At 38.7% G+C, this 21,018-nt stretch overlaps 1 long non-coding RNA gene across 1 annotated transcript; it reads left to right on the forward strand.

Annotated features, from left to right (window-relative positions):
• Positions 1 to 277: 277 nt before the first annotated feature.
• On the forward strand, positions 278 to 688 carry LOC125777402 (uncharacterized). The gene is made up of 2 exons (XR_007422281.1): positions 278 to 417; positions 507 to 688. It is a non-coding gene; the product is annotated as an uncharacterized LOC125777402 (long non-coding RNA).
• The last annotated feature ends 20,330 nt before the right edge of the window (positions 689 to 21,018 follow it).

The following is a 21,018-nucleotide window of genomic DNA, read 5'->3' on the forward strand; positions in this document are numbered from 1 at the left end:
AACCGATTATTGTAGTGAGTTAATCACTTCAATATTATGTGCTGTATCGATTGAGAGAGAATGCGCCAACACGGACACACACACTTGTAAACATATTTATTTATATAATGGATGATTGGTTGAGTCACGTGGAGAAGTGCGTGTGTGTGTTGGTAGACGTCAAGCCACAAAAAAAAGCAGTTGTGAAAACCTGTACTCGTGCGTGAGTGTTTATTGATTAGCACACATACACTGTTTTTATGGCTAAAGTGGTAACAGATGTATTGGAATATGAGTGTGCGTATGAGCCACAAGTACTTATAATACTTCCAATTCGGTTAGAACATAATTTATATTTACGAAGTTGTGAAGAGTTGAAAACGACAAGTGAGCGTGTTTAAGGAAGGAGCATAATTTTGAAGAGCGCTTGTTTGCCAAGTAATTGTTAAGTTTGGGTTTTGGTTGAAAGTTCATTCAATACTTTAATAATATTCCACTTTCTATGCATTTATATAAAATATTAAAAGGAGAAAGATACAGAACATTTTGAACCCGAACCAAAATTAGAACGGAGAGTTGTTCAAGTTGAGCCAAATATCAAACAGCTGGAGCTGGTGGTGAATGAATTATACAATGGTTGTTTTAAAATTGGTCCTCAATCCAGGCTGTCGAAATTTGCTTGCAGATTCACCGGAGGTCCTTACATCGCTGACAACACATGGCACATCAATTTGATTGAAATTGTTTATATAAGTATATAAAAACCTTAATTAATTTATAGCTTAAATATTAAAACAATAACAAAACGTAATACCAAATTAAAAAACACTCATTAATTTTCGCGCAAAAAAAAATTCTCCTCCGCACAATTAAAGTGGTTATCAGCTGTTTCTGTCGCACGGCAAACCAGCTGTCTACTCAGAGTTGTAGGTGGCCAGGGACACTACATTATCTGCACGTACAGTCGGTAAAGCAGTTGGTAAGGCAGTTTTTTGTACTTAAGGGGTTATATACACTTGTGTTGGTTGGAAAAATCGATATTTTTTTTATTGCATTTTCTTAAAGTATATCCCTTTAAGATTATTTCTTGTAAATTTCATAGAGATCTGAGCACTAGAACCAAAGTTACAGCTGTCAACAGCGCGCTCCTCCCATATGCCCCCAAGTACGTGCCAAAACTTTAAACGCGATTATCTCGAAATGATGTTTTTTAAAAAGTACCGTTGCGGTGAGCAAGGTTTCTAAAGAACCATGCGACCTATCGGTCTAATTTTTTGCTAGCTACTTGAAAACTACAATATCTCGTACTTGAACGAAGGATTTTTTATTTGAAACAAGAGTTTTTTTTTGGGAATGAAAAAAATGAATTTTTAGACACACAAAAATCGATCTTTTCAGTAAAATCATCACCACTTGCGTAAAAATGTTTATTTCGCCAAATCCTTCGTTCAAGTACGGCGTTATAATATAAGCTAAAGAAAACTCTTCTTTGATTTGATTGCAGATGAACCATTACCTACTTATCATGCTCACCGCAAAGCGTTAAAAAAAAAAGTGTATCGACACAACAGCTGTAGTGCCAACAAATGGGCACATTTTTAACTGAAAAATTAAATTAAACAACTTTAAACATATATAAACATATCAACAGTGTTCAATTATTATTAAAAAATCCCGCCTTTGCAGTGTATATAACCCCTTAACGTAACCACAATTTAACAAGATCGCTATGGACATACAAACCCCGCCTCCTGGTGGGGGAACACAATGTAACCAAATAGGTATGCTGCTCGAACGCATTGCAAAAATAGAGACAATAAACAATGAATTAAAAAAGGAAAATGCAAAACTTAAACTCCAAAATGAAAACTTGAGGAAATCGTTGAACAAATATACCAACGAAACGTCTTCTTCTCCATCAAAATCGACCTTTGTCGCAGAAACAGACGAAGATGAGCTGGAAAACGAAATAAATTGTTTATTAAAAAAGAAAAAAAAAGAGGGAAAGTAAAAAACGTAAAGCAGATTCATCACCGGATGTAACGCTGAAGTCTCCGAGTCCGGAAAACACAGCAGAAGGTAAAAAAGCTATAAAAATAAGTCGTCGCCCTCCGCCAATTATTATATCAGAGAATTTTAATCAACCTTTGATGCGTTCCTTGATAAACGTTCAAGCCATCGAATCTTGTGCCGCAATGTAAGTCCTGTCAGGCGTTCGGTCACACCAGAAATTATTGTTGTAAACCACCAAGGTGTGTGAAGTGCGCCGGAAATCATTCTACTCTAAATTGCACAAAACCTGCTGATCTACCGCCAAAATGCTGTAACTGCAATCAAAGTCACCCTGCGAACTATAGGGGATGTGAAGTGACAAAACAACTTCAAAAAATTAGAAATGCGACCGAAAAAAATAAAGAGCATAACCAACAATCAAAACGTCTAAGTACAACAGCTTCTACTGCTCCTCAGAAGGCAGTTACTAATGTAAGTCCGCAAGCTGGAAAACCCTCATTTTCCAGCATAACTAAAGGTAGTAATCACTTACAACAACATATACATATGTCTGCAAACCAACCCAATTCTAATGCTATTAGTGATACAGTAAAACCTGTAAAGTTGGACACCCTTATAACTTGGACACTCGCTCAAATTGGACAAAAAGTTCTGTACCAAAATAATATCGTACAAAATATCCATATATTCACTGCTTAATTTGGACACTGTCTATATTGGAAGTTGGACAAAATTTGTCTCAATTTTTAAACAGAAAGCATTAAAATCCCTTTATATCTTGGACAATACATTTAATATGTATGCATATTTTTATGCTATTTACTTATGTACTATACCTATGTATATTACACACAAATGTACATAATTGTATTTCGGCATCAATGAAATTTTTCAAACGATGCAATGCAGCTGTTTTTGCGTACATATGTATCAAATTTCATGGATTAGCTATTGACACAATTATGCATATTTGATCTGTTGTTGCAATCATGTCAAAAAGAAAACACCCAGTGGAGTTATCTCTGAAAATTAAAAGTGAGATATTGAATGAACCGGCTAATAAAAGCCTATCTATAAGGAAATTGGCAGAAAAATATGGAGTTTCCAAATCAACAATCGCTAATATTAAAAATAAAAAGGAACATATACGTATTATAAAAGTATTACTGATTTTGAAAAAATAAATGAGGGAGTGAAATCGTTTTTTGAAAAATGCAGGTCTAAGAATATTCCGATCAGTGGCCCAATAATTCAAGAAGGCTAAGCTATTGGCTTCTGAGTTACAAATAGAGAACTTCAAAGCAAGCAATGGGTGGTTATAATCTTTCCACTTGAGATATAACATTAAATTTACAGCTTTAAGTGGTGAAGGAGCGAATGTAGATCTTAAAGCTGCCTCAGTTTGGAAAGAAAAACTTCCTACTTTTCAAAAATTATTTACCTGAGAATCAGTTTAATGCGAATGAAACTGGATTGTTTTATCGTCAATTATCTACTCGAAGTCTCGTTGCAAAAGGCGCAGTTTGTAAAGGAGGTAAACTGGCAAAAAAAAGACTGAGCGTATTGTTTTGCTGCAGCAGTACAGAAGAAAAGTTAATGCCGTTGGTTATAGGTAACGCTGCGAAGCCGCGAGCATTTCACCGATATAAAATCGACACTCAAAATTTTATTGTGCAATGGGTTCACAATAAAAAGGCTTGGATGACAAGTGTAATTTTGCAGTATTGGCTTAGTTCTATCAATGACCAAATGAAGAAGCAAAATAGAAAAATTATTTTGTTCATTGACAACGCTACAAGCCACAGTTTAATAAATGAATATTCAAATGTGTTTGTAAAGTTTTGGCCACCAAACCTAACGGCAGAAATACAACCTCTCGACCAAGGAATTATTCAAAATGTAAAAGCAAAATATAGATCAAAAACGATGCATATTTTTCTAAAACATAAGTTGTACATATTGTATATCCGTATTCTAAAATGTGTTAATTTTTGTTTTTCTATTACACACTTATATATTGAATTCAATGTACGTTTTTTAAACTATTTTTTAATATAAAGTCAATGAAATAAGAAAATAATCATTTCTTTATAACATGGACACTCGCATAAGTTGGACAAAAAGTGATGAACCGCAGGCGTCCAACATAGACAGGTTTTACTGTATTACCAATAATCTATCGATAATTCTCAACAAGCTTAATAAGCTAGAAGAGCAAAATAAACTTACCCATGAATGACTTACTCTACTAGAGCGACAGCAAAAAGAAAGAAATATGAAAAAATGAAACCGTTAAAAATTATGACATGGAATGCAAATGGCTTACTCAAACGTAGCAAAGAACTAGAGACATTACTCCATGTTGAAAAAATTGATATTTGTCTTATGTCAGAAACTCATTTTACAAATGAGATTTTCGTCAAATTCAAAAACTACAAGACGTATTACTCGAACCACCCAAATAACAATGCGAGAGGGGGGAGTGCCATAATTATCAGAGATAATATTCCCCACTACGAAGAAATTAATATAAGTATCCCAGAATTTCAAACCACGACCATTTCGGTTGAAACCAGTTTCGGAAAAATAAGTACTACCGCAATATATAGCCCACCTAGACACAATATTAAAATGGATATGTACACAGAACTTATACTAAAACACCATGGGAAGTTCATCATGGGAGGTGATTTTAACGCAAAACAAGCTGCTATGTCCACTGGATGCGACTTCATGTCCACTGGCAAGCCGACTTACTGGCCTTCCGACACAAGAAAATTACCTGACTTCAGACATTTTAGATCAATACAAAACAGAATTGAACAATTTAACCAAGGTTCTCAGTACCAAAATAAAGCTATTCACGAATCAAAATATTTCTAATTATATTGAGAAATTAACACCAAACAAAAATTCCGATTATTCCCTTTGGAAAGCAGTAAAAAATGCAAGAAAACCAATATTTTCTAATACACCCCTCAGAAAGCCAAACGGATCCTGCGCCAAAACTGACGAAGAGAAAGCGGACGTTTTTTCAGAGAAACTAACGAAAACTTTTAGTCCCTCTGTGACCCATGGAACTTTACCGCAGCTGGAAGGATCACAATACGCAGGAGAAATCCAACGAGCATCAATTAAAGAAGTGGAAATATCATTAAAACTAGATTTAAGCCAAAAAAAGCTCCCAACTTCGACTTGTTGACTGCTGATGTAATAAAAAATCTAACTCGAAAAGCATTAGAAAAACTTACATCGACAATAAACGCTTGCTTAGATCTCAGATACGTCCCATTGTCATGGAAGGTATCTGAAATCATTATGGTGCAAAAACCCGGAAAAAGCGCCCAGGAGGCCTCGTCATATCGTCCAATCTCACTGTTGCCTATTTTGTCCAAAATACTTTAAGCCGTAATTGTAGGAAGACTTCAGAACATAATTAAAGAGAATAGCCTCATACCAACTCATCAATTTGGATTTAGATCGCAACATTCCACAATCGATCAAGTTCATCGAATAACAGATGTAATAGAAAATGCGATGGAAAAAAAAAATTGCACAGCTGTTTTTCTTGATGTATCTCAGGCGTTCGATAGAGTATAGCACCAGTGCTTACTTTATAAATTAAGACGTCTTTTTCCACAGAAACTAACTAAGCTACTTGCCTCCTACCTGAGCAACCGCTACTTCCGAATCAAACAGGGACAATTGAATACTACGTTACAGCCAATAAAAACGGGTGTACCCGAAGGAAGTGTCTTGGGACCCCTTCTATACATTCTATTTACCAGCGATATGCCTACGCCGCCAAACTGCACAATCGCTACATTTGCAGATGATACCTGAATAATTACTACCGGTAAAAATCTATCCGAGTCGTCGAACAGAATGCAGTCTTCAATCAACCAGATTGTAGAATGGACACAAAAATGAAACATTACTCTAAACGAGTTGAAGTCTGTACATATAAACTTCACTAACAAAAGTGCTACGTATATCCCCTTACATATTGGTAATGAGGTAATCCCGTACTCCACCTCAGCGAAATATCTTGGTTTGACGTTGGATGCAAAATTAAAGTGGAGGGAGCATATACAAAGGAAAGTTGCAGAACTAAAACTAAAATATAACAAAATAAACTGGTTAATCGGCAGGAAATCACCATTAACTACCTCAAAATAAAATCCTAGTCTACAACCAAACGTTAAAGCCCATTTGGACATACGGAATCCAACTATGGGGATGCGCTGCACCGTTATACATCGAAGCGGTGCAAAGATTCCAAAACAAAGTCCTGCGAAAAATTGTAAATGCCCCGTGGTACATACGCAATTCAGATCTACATCGTGATCTCCGCATAAAAATGGTTCGGGAAGTCATTCACGAAACGGCATCGAAACATGCTACAAGGTTACAAAATCACGTAAACGCTGAAGCCCGACAACTGGGAGCAACTCGAAATAGCAGGCGCAGACTGAAAAGGACAACGTTTCGTGACCTTTTAAGCAAGTAACAAATAACAAATATTATAATATTTAATTTTTAACACAAAGTTTAGTTTTTGAATAAAGTTTGTAATGGAATTTTTATTTGTACCTTATAAATTATGAAAAATATTGCTTGTTAGTTTGAGTTAGTCACTAGTTGCAATTTGAATGAAATGTAAAACCACATCCTGTTACGTTTCAATAAAAAAAAATTAAGATTAAATGTTTGTTGAGACAATATGCTACACTAATAGGAGTGAATAGATTTGAAGACTAGGTAAGCGGAAAGCAGAAAATGTTCCAATAGTGCAACTAGTCCATCAGAAAATCGCTCTCTGACATTTAGCGAGGTAAAGGAGCCTTCATAAGGTTATACGAGTTCAGTCCGATTTGAATCATGTTAAAAATATTCCAGATTATTTCCTTTAACAATGGATGAATTAGACATCAATGTAGATATCATTTAATTTATCACAAATATAGTACTACCTATATACTTAAATTAAACAATTGTCATCTAAAAATACTTAACAATAAATAGCTCATACACACTGAAAACTGAGCGCAGAAGAAATTGTTATTTAGTAAGTGTAGCAAGTTAACTCGGCAATAACTCATAGCGTGAGTATAGACGAAACATAGCCTCGCATACGAGTACCTCGTGGTGCGAAAGCTTAAATACAATGTGATACATGTATGAATATATATAGTTACATAAGCGGAAATAAACGAACATTTGATATAGGAAAAATTATTGGACAAACTATCCGCTTATACCGACCTCCATCACAGCTGGGTCGTAAATAAGCATAGAAAACTCTTCAGATTGTTTATCAAATATTTGCAGATTTACTTTGTTTAATTGTTATTTTCATTTGACAGCTCTGAGTTGGGTTTCAACGTCAATTTCGAGAAATTTAGAATTTTCGAGGTTTTAGTTTTTGCATTGTAAAGGCATACTTAAGGTATTGTTTTGCCTTGCAGGTTCATTTAAATGCCAAATCTCTGCAGCTTAGCAACTTGATTGAGATTTTGAACACAACCTCGTTAGATGCACCAATACATTGTTATTGTTTTAGTAGAAAATTATTTTTTGCTGTTGTTTATTGAGTGGCAGTTTGTGTAAAGATGTTGGCTGCAAATTCTTTTAGCTACAAGAGTGTGAAAGGAAGAGAATTTATATAATATATTTATGGACATTTTAGAGATTTGCATATGCCTCGAATTTAATGCTTCGAAGATTTATGTTTGATTACTTATATTAAAGTATTTTAAGGAAAAGAATAAGCTATGAGTCCGAATATACAAATATATATCTAATACATAAAACTGCTGAAGGAGATCAAGAACAACATTCATGTGTATTTCTAACCCTAATCTAGTCTGTTATTGATATTCAAATTGAATTTCTGAATATTAGTGCGATAATTGACTCAAACAGGGGTATTCAGAATCTTAAAGGAGAAAAACTATTCAATTACAGTAATAACCAACTACAAAAACAGCATTAACTCCATGAATTACATCGGGTATGCGCTATTTTTTTACTTATTTATTTATAAATTGACAAAAATTTTATGAAAAGTGAATTGTGGCTATGTATTAACAAATATTACTCTCATAGCAGCAAACATACTTCATTTGGGAACGGGCAGGATCATAAAAGCTCAAAATCGTTGATCGAGTAGCTATTTTCATTTCAATTTTCAATATACGGTTGTAGGAATTTAAAGAGAGTTAAAATCATGAAGACTGTTATTAACGGAAGAAAAAATGCTTTCCATTTCTTGAATGTCGATGATAAGAGAAGACATCGTTAACTTTTTTACATTGACCTTGCTTCAAACTCAAATACACGAACATGTTTAAGTCTATAAATATTTGGGTGTATACGCGAAAGTGTGTGTGTGTTTGTGTTTCGATTGCTTGCTTTGACCACATTCTATGCACCATTTGTTTGTGTAAAATATTTCATGCAATTCAATGCATTTGCAAAAGGTTGCGTATACGCCCTGTATGTCGATAGCAATTGTTTGTTTGTTTGTTTTGCTACGCTATGCCTTTCCTTGCATATCTTCTGTTGCTGCTCCGTTTCGTTACTTGCGCTACCTTTTCCGTGTGAAAAGTCAAAAGTTTTAGTTTTCACTCAACTATCAAGTCAGCTCAAAGCGCACAAGTACTTTGCTGCAGCACATATACACATACATACTCAAGGATACACAACTTGTCGGCAAATTTCCTTTTGCATAAATTTTACAGTATTTCGTTCGTTAAGTGAATATTTCATTGGAATATTCATGACCTGAAAAACCATGACAACCATGAATCGGGCTCACTGTGAGTGATGTGGATTGAGTTTGTATGCATCTAGTAATGTATGCGCAGCTTCAAAGGTTGTATAGTTAAGGGAAATAATAACAAGTGTGTATGTAGAGGCAAAAGGAGGGTGACCACTCTTTGATTGCGGGCACATGATGTTACTGCAAAAATAAGACGACCTCTGATTTTGTTTGCTTTCTTATGGTCTTGTTACCTCACACACAAACAAACTCTAGCGCATTTTAATTTTTACCGATATACATATCTATGTATTATTTGCCAATGCTTTTGCTGTATTAATAGACTGCTTCCTTTGATGGACTTGTTTCAAAACTAAATGTTATTGACACAAATCAGTAAAAACCACAAAGCAAACAAAGCAAATAATAGAATACATATTCTCGTGTATAAATGTTTGATATGTACTACATATATGTACACCAGCATGTAGCATATTCTGCATGCCAGCCAATACAACAAATCAATCAGCAATAGCTGCAAAAACAATTAAAGCACCAATAACAATGCATGTTTTCACAATCAATTCGAAGGTTACAATACAAATTCACTAACACATACACACAGACGTACACATGTGGTTTGTGTGCGCATGCAAAAATATGCACTAGCAAGGGATCTTAGGCTGAATATCCATATTGAAAACGGTGTCATAGGTAAAAGTAGCAACAATAACAAATCATAGCAGCAACAATTGTAGTTGAAAAATTAAGCCATTGCTTGCACAATGGGAAACCAATATTAATTACAACAACAATAACAATGACGTCATAACACAAGCATATGCTATTGACCTTTTCTGACATTTATCTAAATACGTACATATGTATGAAAATCGGTAAATAAGTAGAAATTGGTACTTCAATTTGTTTTAAACTTCAACTCTGACTGTACTTTTGGCCTCTATTCGGAAATTTAATTAAGAGGTTCTAACAAATAAAAATATGAAGGATTTAATGTATGGTAATTAAATTTCTTTTATTAACTTTAGAAATGTACACTTACGATTATTGTACACTTATTTAGCAATAAAAATATCATTAACATACCTACTATAGGTGTACTAGTTCCTTACATATACTTGCATATTAAAAATACAATGTAAACTTTTCAATTTTTAATTCCACACGTCTAGGGTTTTAGTCCCAATATTTTGATTAATTTTGTATGCCAAATTTTTGAATCAAAAGATTCCCAACCCTGATCATGATACAGGAGCCCATACGAACAATTCTCTAATAATGTCCTTGGTATTTCGATTAATTGTTATGGTAGTTCTTTAACTGGGTAAAACTCAACCAAGATGGTTCAATGAAAAAATCAACAAAATAATCTGTGACTATATCATACAGAAATAACAAATAAGGTAAGTGAGATGTAACCGAACATTTCATACTCTTTCAACTTTTAAAGATGAAAGCAGTAATAATAACTTCTTTCATTTATTTATTCCAAGAACAAATGGGCACCATTATTAGAAAAACACGTTGTCTCAATTTTATTATGATAACTCACATATTGGGAGTGAGCGGTGTTAACATCCAATTTCAACCATTTTCATACTGTAGGTAGAAGAATTAGTTTTTGTAGCTTTAGTGATTTAGAAGATTTAGTGTTTCGAAACCTATTAAAGGGCGAGGCCTTACTACTACAATCTCCTGAGCCGAATTACAGTTTCATAGCTTATATAAGAGCTTAGTCACATATCTCGGGACTTGTCTGACCGAATACAACCAAATTCGACATTATTACAATATATGAGTTATTTCAATGTTTTACTCATAACGGTGTGACTATAGCTAAACAATATAGAAAACACTGAACCTAGCCCTTATGTTAGTAAAATCACTATTTTCAAACATGCGCCTGAGTTTACTACACATATATTGGTGATTATATGTGAGGAGGCTTATTGTAATGCTGGGATCATTTTTCATAGGTTGCTATATATATATATGTATATTTCTGGACTAGGCAATAGAGATGAGCGATATTGCGATTTTTAAATCACTGTGATTTCAGTGATTGCTATTTTTAAATAGGAGAGGAGGGTTCGGCTTAAAAGACCTGAAGCATCCTGCGAATCTCCGGTGACGAGGTGAATAGATGCCGCCTCAAAATAAGCATCCACAACCCCATAGAGGGCTGCGTCGAGGGATCACCTACCCATGAGAGGGAGGCAACATAGCGACGAGGGACGCTACAACGGAAACCGTAAGAAAAACAATTCCCCAACTGTAAATGCTCGGCCGAGGCAACAGATGGCAGACAGCAAACTGCCTGAGAAACGCAGATTAGTCGTAAATACCAAATACAGCACCCGACTAAAGAGCACAGCACAGATGACAAAGAAAGAAAACACGCAACGAAGTAGGACCACGATTTTGACACACGATTTGGAAACGTTGAACTTGGGCTGACGGCTGTGGCATTCTGTTACCTCAGTATGCAAGAGTGACATCTTGCAGAAATGGCTTTCAGGGTAATGTCATAGGCGCCTCCGTCCCGTTAAAACTTTGGCAGGGCTTCAAGTACGTTCGACGCTACGTCGCCATTAGGTTGGCGGTACAGGCTCAGTTGATTTCAATCCTGACTAATGCTATGGTCCTGGCTCTGAACACGAATTCCCATAAGGTTTCGTGTCAACCCTCGTGTGGCCTCCCTGCAATGCACAGATAACCACAGGGACCGAAAATGCAACTGTACATTCGAGCGAAGATAGCGGCTTGAAGCGGGGACCCTTACAGAATGAACAAAGAAAACAACGAAAACAACACGCCAGTACAAAACCAAAAAGGACAAATGGACGACGAATTGAATGCTTTCCGAAGACAAAGCAGAATCTTGCGCTCGCCGCCACAGATGGGAAATGAGAGGGAAATCCAAACGGTTTGCATGGAGAAAACCGCCTCCCCTATGCCTGGATCAGCGGAAGCAAACAGGAAAACGAGTAATAGGACTCCGGCTACCGACCGAGGCTTACGAAATGGACACAACTCTCCAAGACAGGAATTACTTCGAAAGACGAGAGCAGAAGAAGATGAAGCAATTGGACACAACTCTCCAAGGCAGGAATTCATTCGGAAGATGAGAGCAGAAGAGGATGAAGCCCTTTTAAAGTGTAGCGCTACTCTCAAAAAGATGAAGCTGGCAATGCTAAGACAGAAAAATATAAGTACCGATGTAAAAAATGGGATATCCGAGCTAGACGAACTCTTCGATATTATCGGTAGCCTGCGGCGAAACTGGAAAAAGGCCGAAAGGGACACGAGACGCACGCACCCAACTACTTCCTTGGATGCATGCAACGAACAAGCCGATGTCTCAACGCCAGTGACAACTCTCTCCAAACGAACGGCACCAAGCCCAATAGAACAGGAGTCAGGGAAAAGGGGGCGAGGACCCGGAAATACGGTGTGGCACGTAGTAAAAGGAAAAAGGAAACAACAGCCAAAACGACATCAAAGTGAAGAGCAAATTCAAGGACAAAAAGAGGACAAGCTCCAGAAGCAGAAACGGGCACCCAGAACAAGAGTTCGACCAGAAGCAGTGATAATCAAACCGGCAGAAGGCCGGAGCTACGCGGAGGTGCTTCAAAACATACGGCAACACGTCATGACAGATCAAGACAAAGTGGAAGTCCGAGCAATACGGAAAACAAAATCAGGCGCCCTGCTCCTAGAACTGAAGAAAGGAGAAAAACCGAAACCAGAGCTCCAAAATGCTCTCACGAGAAATCTACGTGGTATAGCTTCTGTAAGCGAGCTAAAGCAAAAAGCCACAATTGAGATCCGAGACCTCGACTCCTTATCCACCGCAGCAGAAGTCACGACCTCCGTAAGACGTGTGCTAGAGAATTCGGATGAAGAAATCACAGTGAGGACAAGCGCTCCAAACACTCGCGAACAAATACGCGCATATGTGACGCTGACAGCCGATAGCGCAAACAGGGTACTAAAAGAAGGGCACATAAAAATAGGATGGATCAGCTGCAGGATGAAGCTTATGAAGGAAGTCAAAAAATGTTACAGATGCTTCGACTTCGGCCACTTACAATGGGAATGCAAAGGGCCGGACAGAAAAGGCCAAGGATTATGTATAAGATGTGGGAAACCCGGGCACAAGCTGAAAGACTGCAAAAATTCACCGAGCTGTTGTCTCTGTGTAGAACATAAGCATACTCAAACAGATCACATCCCAGGGTCTCGGTCATGCGAGTCGTATAGAGAAAAAACAAGGACATGAAGATCTTACAGTGCAACATGCACAGAAGCAAAACGGCTGACCACCTCCTGCCTCAGCTCATGCTGGAACTCGAAACAGAGGTAGCAATCGTTAGCGAGCAATACAAAATAGCGCAAGATGGAACATGGCTGGAAGACATCACCGCAACAGCGGCAATATGGCAAACGGAAGGGAGTAGTTTCAAAAAAACAAACAGCGGGAGAGGAAACGGGTTTGTCTGGATAGAAAACGAAAGCGTTACGGTAATAAGTTGCTACCTGACACCGAGCGACCCTATTACAGACTTCCAAGCAAAGCTCGATGCTATAGAGGATGCTGCACGACAAAGAAACCGTCACTTAATCATAGCCGGAGACTTCAACGCCAAGGCCACGGAATGGGGCACACCGACTACAAACTCAAGGGGGCGGAAAATTCTGGACATGGCGGCTAGATTAGGCCTTATCGTCGCAAATAGGGGATCCCAAACTACCTTTAGAAGACCAGGATGCAACGGCACAACCCCCGATATCACGCTGGTATCCGAAGGATTCGCAAGCCAGCTGCGCGAGTGGAAAGTCTTGGAAGACTATACTGGTAGCGACCACCAATACATATCCTACCTCATAGGCCCAGATAAAAATCCAGCAACGACGATAAGAAGAGGAACACGTAAATGGAACGCTTCTAAGCTAGACTCAGAAAAGCTTCTCGCAGCCATAGATGAAAACCCACCAAAATATCACGCAAGTAGCACAGCTAGGCTGATCGTCCAAGCAACTCTGAGCACCATCACTGAGGCATGCAAAGTAGCAATGCCTAAAATAAAAGGCGGACATCCAAAGAAAGCAGTTTACTGGTGGACGGACGAAATCCGCAACCTTAGACAAACTTGCCTGCGCAAAAGACGACGATATACAAGAGCTAGAAGAAGAGGAAGAAACGGAACGGAAGAACATAAGGAATATAAAGCTGCGAAAACTGAGCTGAAAGACGCAATAACAAGGACAAAGAAAGATAGATGGGAAGAGCTACGTAACGATATAAACAAAAATCCGTGGGGTCTCGGGTACAAGATTGTGATGAAAAAACTCGGAGCAAAACAGGCCACCCCTGAGTTAAACGCCGCAGCTATGGAGAACATCGTAAACACCCTGTTCCCAACCCATGATCTGGGAAGAGACCCACCAGAACATACACAAGAGAGCTCATGTCCGCCTTTCACATTGGAGGAAATGAACACTGCAGCAAACACTCTAAAGACCAGAAAAGCCCCTGGGCCTGATGGGATACCGGTGGAAGTGCTAAAGCTAATCGCTACGGAACGCCCGCACTTACTGCTATCCATGTACAATGCATGTCTAAACGAGGGAACTTTTCCAGAAATATGGAAGAGGCAGCACCTGACCCTAATAAGCAAAGGCAAAGGAGACCCAGGAACACCATCAGCATACCGACCCCTATGTATGCTAGATACAGCAGGAAAATTGCTAGAAAGACTGCTGAAACCCCGCATCATATCCGCCATAAACGACGCTGGAGGCCTATCAGAGCGACAACACGGATTCAGACCAGGCAGGTCCACCATCGGAGCTGTGGAAGACGTCGTGCGCAGCGTGGAGGAAGCTCATCGAAAAAATAATTTCTCGAGACCAATAGTCCTCCTCGCAACAATTGACATAAGGAATGCTTTCAATAGCGCAAAATGGGCAAATATGATCGACGCGCTAGAAAGCCGCTTCAAAACGCCCCTTTACTTGATGAAAATGATACGAAGCTATCTTAAAGACAGGAAACTACTGTACGACACGAGTGACGGCCTACGAAGTAAGGAAATAACCTCTGGAGCAGCGCAGGGATCTATACTTGGACCAGATTTATGGAACGCCAGCTACGACGGAATTTTAAACGTTGAGATGCCTGACGATTGCTATCTCGTAGGCTATGCAGACGACATCGCCGCCGTCATAACCGCGCGTAATACAGACATGGCCAGGCGCAGACTAACACAAGTTATGCTGCGAACACAGGCATGGTTGGACTCACACGGCCTCAGCCTAGCTGCAGAAAAAACAGAACTGATCCTGCTTACTAGGAAACACATCCCGCTGGAGGTAAACATGCAAGTCCATTCAGAAACTATCCAAACGACGAAAACCCTAAAATATCTAGGAATAAGAATGGACAACAAATTGACGTACTGGGCTCAAATTCAGCACGCTGCAAAAAAGTCAGCCAACATAACAATGGCGCTATCAAGACTCATGGCAAACACCGGAGGCCCACTTGCAAGCAGAAGGAAATTGCTAATGGACACAACACAGTCAGTACTATTATACGGGAGCGAAATATGGGCCGACACATTAAAGGTAGAACATAGAAGGAAAGTACTAGCTAAAGTGCAGAGGACAGCAGCCCTAAGAGTCGCCTCGGCGTACCGCACTGTATCCGAACCCGCAGTGCTAGTGATAAGCGGCGTCATCCCAATAGACCTTCTCGCAAAGGAGAGAAGACAACTCTGGCTATGGAAGAAAGACGGAACAGAAATACACATGGCCACAAGACAACAGGCGAGGACGCAAACTTTTGAACGCTGGCAAGATCGGTGGACAAAAGAGAGCAAAGGAAGATGGACGGCCAAACTGATTAAGGAAATAGAGACGTGGCACAGTAGAAAACACGGCGAGGTAAACTACTACATAACACAGATGCTGTCTGGCCACGGGTATTTCCGAAAATACCTGTACAACATGGGAAAAACAGAAAGTCCAGCATGTATTTATGGAGACGAACCGCTAGATGATGCACACCATACCTTTTTCAAGTGCCACCGATGGAAAGAAGCCCGAAGAACTGTAGAAAACAAGCTCGGAGAACTAAGTACGGAAAATATTGCAGGAAAAATGATAGCAAGCAAGGAAAACTGGGAAACAATTGCCGGGTACGTGGAACATGTTTTGCGCACAAAAAAAAGAGACATGGATGCGGACTCCCAATAGAAGATGAGCCAATAGCTTGATGCTGGCTAGAAAACCGTAGGCATCCCTGGACGCAGGGAGAGTAGAAACTGACCTGTAATGGGTCCATCTTGGAAACCTTGCCCTGAAGTAATGCGAAAGCGGTCCCGGGGTAGGGAAAAATCCATGATAGAAGGGGGGAGTGTTTTAGTGGGTACACCACTCACATAGGATGACGATCCCTATACGGTGCGAAGGCATTTTAAACCCTCCTTACGGCCTAAAAAAAAAAAAAAAAAAAAATTTTAAATCACTGTGATTTTATATTGCTATTGCGATCGCAACTAAGTCGACGTTCAAACGTCGTTGTTGTTGTTGTAGCGGCAGATTCTGCCAATTTGACACTGTTTGGCCGAATAAAAGTCCGGGTCTGTTCCACTTACCACTTACGTAGGTTTTCCGCCTTTCTTTTCACTACATTTTCGCAAATATTGGAGCGGCTCGGCTACCTGACACTTAGAGCGTATTGCATAGTTCATTTGTATGTTGGTATGATGGTTTCAAACATTTCTTAGAAGGAATTACCATTAGTGTGGTTGATAATTTGTTTGTTTAGAATACCCGCTTTTAATATTTTCAAGACCAAATAATTAACGCGAGTTTCCTAATCTTTGGGAAAATATTAAAAAACCGTAATTTTTTTATTCCATCATTTTTTCTAAAATTAATTAGTTACAATTCTTGTTTTCATCACAAAATGCTTTATATAAGAACGTTACACTCAAAACTTCAAACCGCTATGACGAAAAATAGCATATACGATATATACAATACCCTGAAGAAAGTTGTTACTTTTCTGCTATTTGCTATTGTGATCGTAATTCACAGGTTCGAACTGCTATCGTAAATCACAGGTTCGAACTGCGATCGCAATCACTGGTTCGAACTGCGATCACAGTTTCGAACTGCGATCGCAATCGCAGTTCATAGAAGCGAACTACTATTTATAAAAAGTAATCGCAGTTGCGATTTGCGATTTTTCAATCACAGTGAAAAAATCACCGGTAGTGAAATATCGCTCATCACTACTAGGCAACACTAAGTGTTGCCAGGTGCAATTTGACATTTCCATTGGAAAGTTTGACATTTTTTAGCATAACATCACTCAGAATCATTTAATCGTGAATTGTTTTATTTCATTTGTTTGTTATTAAAAAATTCAACTCGGTCAAAAAATGGAATTAACTCGTGAACATTTTCGTGCGATCATTTTTCACAACTTTCGACGTGTATTATCACGACAAGAGTGCATCGATGAACTAAAATTTTGTATGGCTATGAAGCACCATCCTATAGCACTAGGGGTATTCTCTTGCTCTTGCAAGATTGCAGATTGCAAAAATACCACACCGAAATATACAAGGGCACGAGAGCACCCATTGCAGAATCTAGTGATATATGAGCGACTGATTTAGTCAATTTATTGTAAATGACTATTGTGCATAGCTATTGTGAATTAGCGCACCTTCTGCATACATTTTTAACAAAAAAAACTGTAACAAAACTTTATAATTTAAATAGAAATTATAAAATCTAATTAAAATTTACCTTTCTCAACAATTTAACGACGTAATATGTCTTTATGTAAAATGGCAACTACAACAGGGTTGCAATTTTATTTTTGCGTGACATTGCACGCTAATATACATGGGTTTTGGTCTGACATATTTCACAGCCCTTGCAAATATTTTTCTGCATGTGTTTGTTGTTGTGCCGTTGTAAATTTGCAATGCTTGACGTGCACCGGGTTTTGCAAGAGCAAGAGAATACCCCTACTGTGAAAAACTGGTACAACGAATTCAATCGTGGCCGACGCTCGCTCAAAGACGAATTACGTGAAGGTCGTCCAAAAACAGCCGTTGTGCCAGAAAACATCGATGCCGTACGTGAACTGATAATGCAAGACCGTCATGTAACATACCTTCAGATAGAGGCATGCCCATGCATTTCTCCCACCAGCATACATTCGATATTACATGAACACCTGGCCGTAAAAAAGGTTTGTTCTTGTTGGATCCCGCACAATTTGACAATCGCTCAAAAAAAGGCTCGTGTGGATTGGTGTAAAGAAATGCTGAAAAAATACGATAGCGGTGCTTCAAAAGACGTTTAAATTCCATTTCAACACAATTCGTGCATACAAACCACCCTTTTTATACTCTCGCAACAAAGTTGCTAAGGAGAGTTTTGTTCACATAACGGTTGTTTGTAAGTCCTAAAACTAATAGAGTCAGATATAAAGTTATATTTTTTATTTATTATAAAGTTATATATACCAAAGTGATCAGGGTAACGAGTAGAGTTGAAATCCGGTTGTCTGTCTGTCCGTCCGTCCGTGCAAGCTGTAACTTGAGTAAAAATTGAGATATCATGATGAAACTTGGTACACGTATTTCCTGGCTCAATAAGAAGGTTAATTTCGAAGATGGGCAAAATCGGGCCACTGCCACGCCCACAAAATGGTGAAAACCGAAAACCTATAAAGTGTCATAACTAAGCCATAAATAAAGATATTAAAGTGAAATTTGACACAAAGGATCGCATATTTGGACGTAATTTTTGGAGTCGTTTCCTTCAGGCATTTCCATATACAGTTCAAAAATGGAAGACATCGGATAATAACCACGCACACCTCCCATACAAAGGTTATGTTGAAAATCACTAAAAGTGCGTTAACCGACTAACAAAAAACGTCAGAAACACTAAATTTTACGGAAGAAATGGCAGAAGGAAGCTGCACCCAGGGTTTTTTTTAAATTGATAATGAGCGTGGCGTCGCCCACTTATGGACCAAAAACCATATCTCAGGAACTACTAATCTAATTAATTCTACTGCAAAATAAAAGATATGTAATTGACGGATAATGAAATCTCGATTATCACTTTATCATGCTAGAGTATAAAATGTTCAGTGACAGCCGAACTTAGCCCTTCCTTACTTGTTTTTATATATAATATACCATTAACATTACATAACAAATACATACATCTAATTTTTATTAATGGAGTCTCTAACATTCAGTCGCCTTTCAAGTGTAAATTCGTATGCTTCTACTCCAGTTAGTTGCCAACGTTGTGGTTATAATGTAATTAGTATTACTTTTGTGATAAATGTAATGCCAAAAGCAAATTATACACACATACACACACATATGCATATGTGTATACATTCATGCATGGCCACAGAGAAGCAGATTCATCAGTAAATTAGTAAATAAAGATTTGTTTGCCGCTGCAACGTTATTTTAACAACAACACCGCCATACAGACTCATGCTGAAACGTTGTTGGGAAGAAGAAATCTCTTTAACCGCAGCTGCCATTGGCAACACACATACATTTCCATAAGTACTTTATATACGATTCGGTCGTTTCAACGATCTTCTGGTTATTTTCAACTCTTTGATGCCGCGTGCTGTAGTGGGGGTGGTAAATAACTGCTTTCGCAAACTTTTCATTTGCCTGTAGTTGGGTTAAGTTAGGTCGTAGGGTTCATCCAAAATCGAAGAATGTCACTTGGATAACTATTCGTCCTTTGTGTTACCCATAAACTCCTAAAAGTGGATCACCAGATTCTCATAGATCGGCGAGCGTTTTAAGCTCACCACAAATTTAATAAGGCAATTAATATCAGTCCCAGACTCTTCGCTAGATTCCACTGTGACTTGGCACACCCACAAGTCTACTATGGAAGAAGCTTAAGGCTGTATCTAATCAGATTATAAACAGGGTTTGTCCGGAAAGTAATAGGACTGATTTTCTTCCGCCGCGACTTAGGTGTGTGCGCGAACCAACTGGAATCAGTAGAGAGCGTTCCTGGCTAACGATCGAGCGGCTGGTCAGTTGTCTGCGAGCACCTGGAGAGTCAGGGCAAACATTTTCGCGCGACGTGTTTGTTTTGTGAGCGTTCGTTAGAGCAGAGGTACGCGATTAAATTCTGTGTGAAATTCGGTAAATCTGCGACAGAGACTTTTGATGTGATCAAACACGCTTACCCAGATGTTTTTCAGCAAGAAGTGGTGTGTTTCGGTGGCACCATGCCTTTTTGGGGTGGGCCGGAAAACAGTCGCTGATGAATGACCAAATCCGAAGTGAAAACGATGCTCATTGTCTTTTTTGACATCAAAGACATAGTCTACCATAAATTTGTGCCTCCTAAATAAACCGTCAACGCCAAGTTTTACGTTGAAGTCCTCAAAAGACTCAAAGGAAGGGTCAATCGGGTCCGACATGACATCGCAGCCGATTGGGGTGCACCACGACCCCGGCTCAAACCGACTTTATTTTGAACAGCTACCTAACCAAGGCCGGCAGATTTTTCCGAGCTCGCTCTGCCAGACAATTATAACGCCTGCCTGCCTGCCTGGTAACAAGGGGAGAGTAATATCCCAGATTTTGTATTTCCTAGTAAATGAAACTACCTCAGTTTTATATGGATTAATGACTATTCTATTTCTTTCTGCTAACTTGATTACCACATTTAGGTACCTTACTTGGGATCGGTATTTAAGGAAAAGACCATCACCGTCCTGGTCCCTCAAACGGTGCTTCTCTACTAGGACCAAGAGCAAAGGAAAAACAGTGCTTTCTTGGAACTCGGCCCCTATTCTCCAGATTCATAAACTAGATATTTTAGAAATAAAAATACACAAGTCTAAAGTCCTTAATAGTGACATATGGGCTTTTACCGGCCTTCGGAATGAACGCTACTCTTACCTGGCTCCAAGCTGCCGGAGTGTGGCCTAATCTGACGCAGTACGCGTAGATAATTTCAACTAGTTGTATAATAGCTTTGTCAGCGCTGAAGCTGTGCAGGCATTATACGTACAGTCAAGTCTCTGAGGTTTAAACACCTTAAAGCGTTCATAGCTTACGTTATACAACGTTATCGAGAGGACTGTATATCCTTCTTTAAGCTCTCCAAGCGGTATTCTTTCCAAGACTGGCGACGTAGCGAATCCTTAT

The sequence above is a fragment of the Bactrocera dorsalis genome, chromosome 3 (assembly GCF_023373825.1).
Source record: "Bactrocera dorsalis isolate Fly_Bdor chromosome 3, ASM2337382v1, whole genome shotgun sequence".
NCBI lineage: Eukaryota > Metazoa > Arthropoda > Insecta > Diptera > Tephritidae > Bactrocera > Bactrocera dorsalis.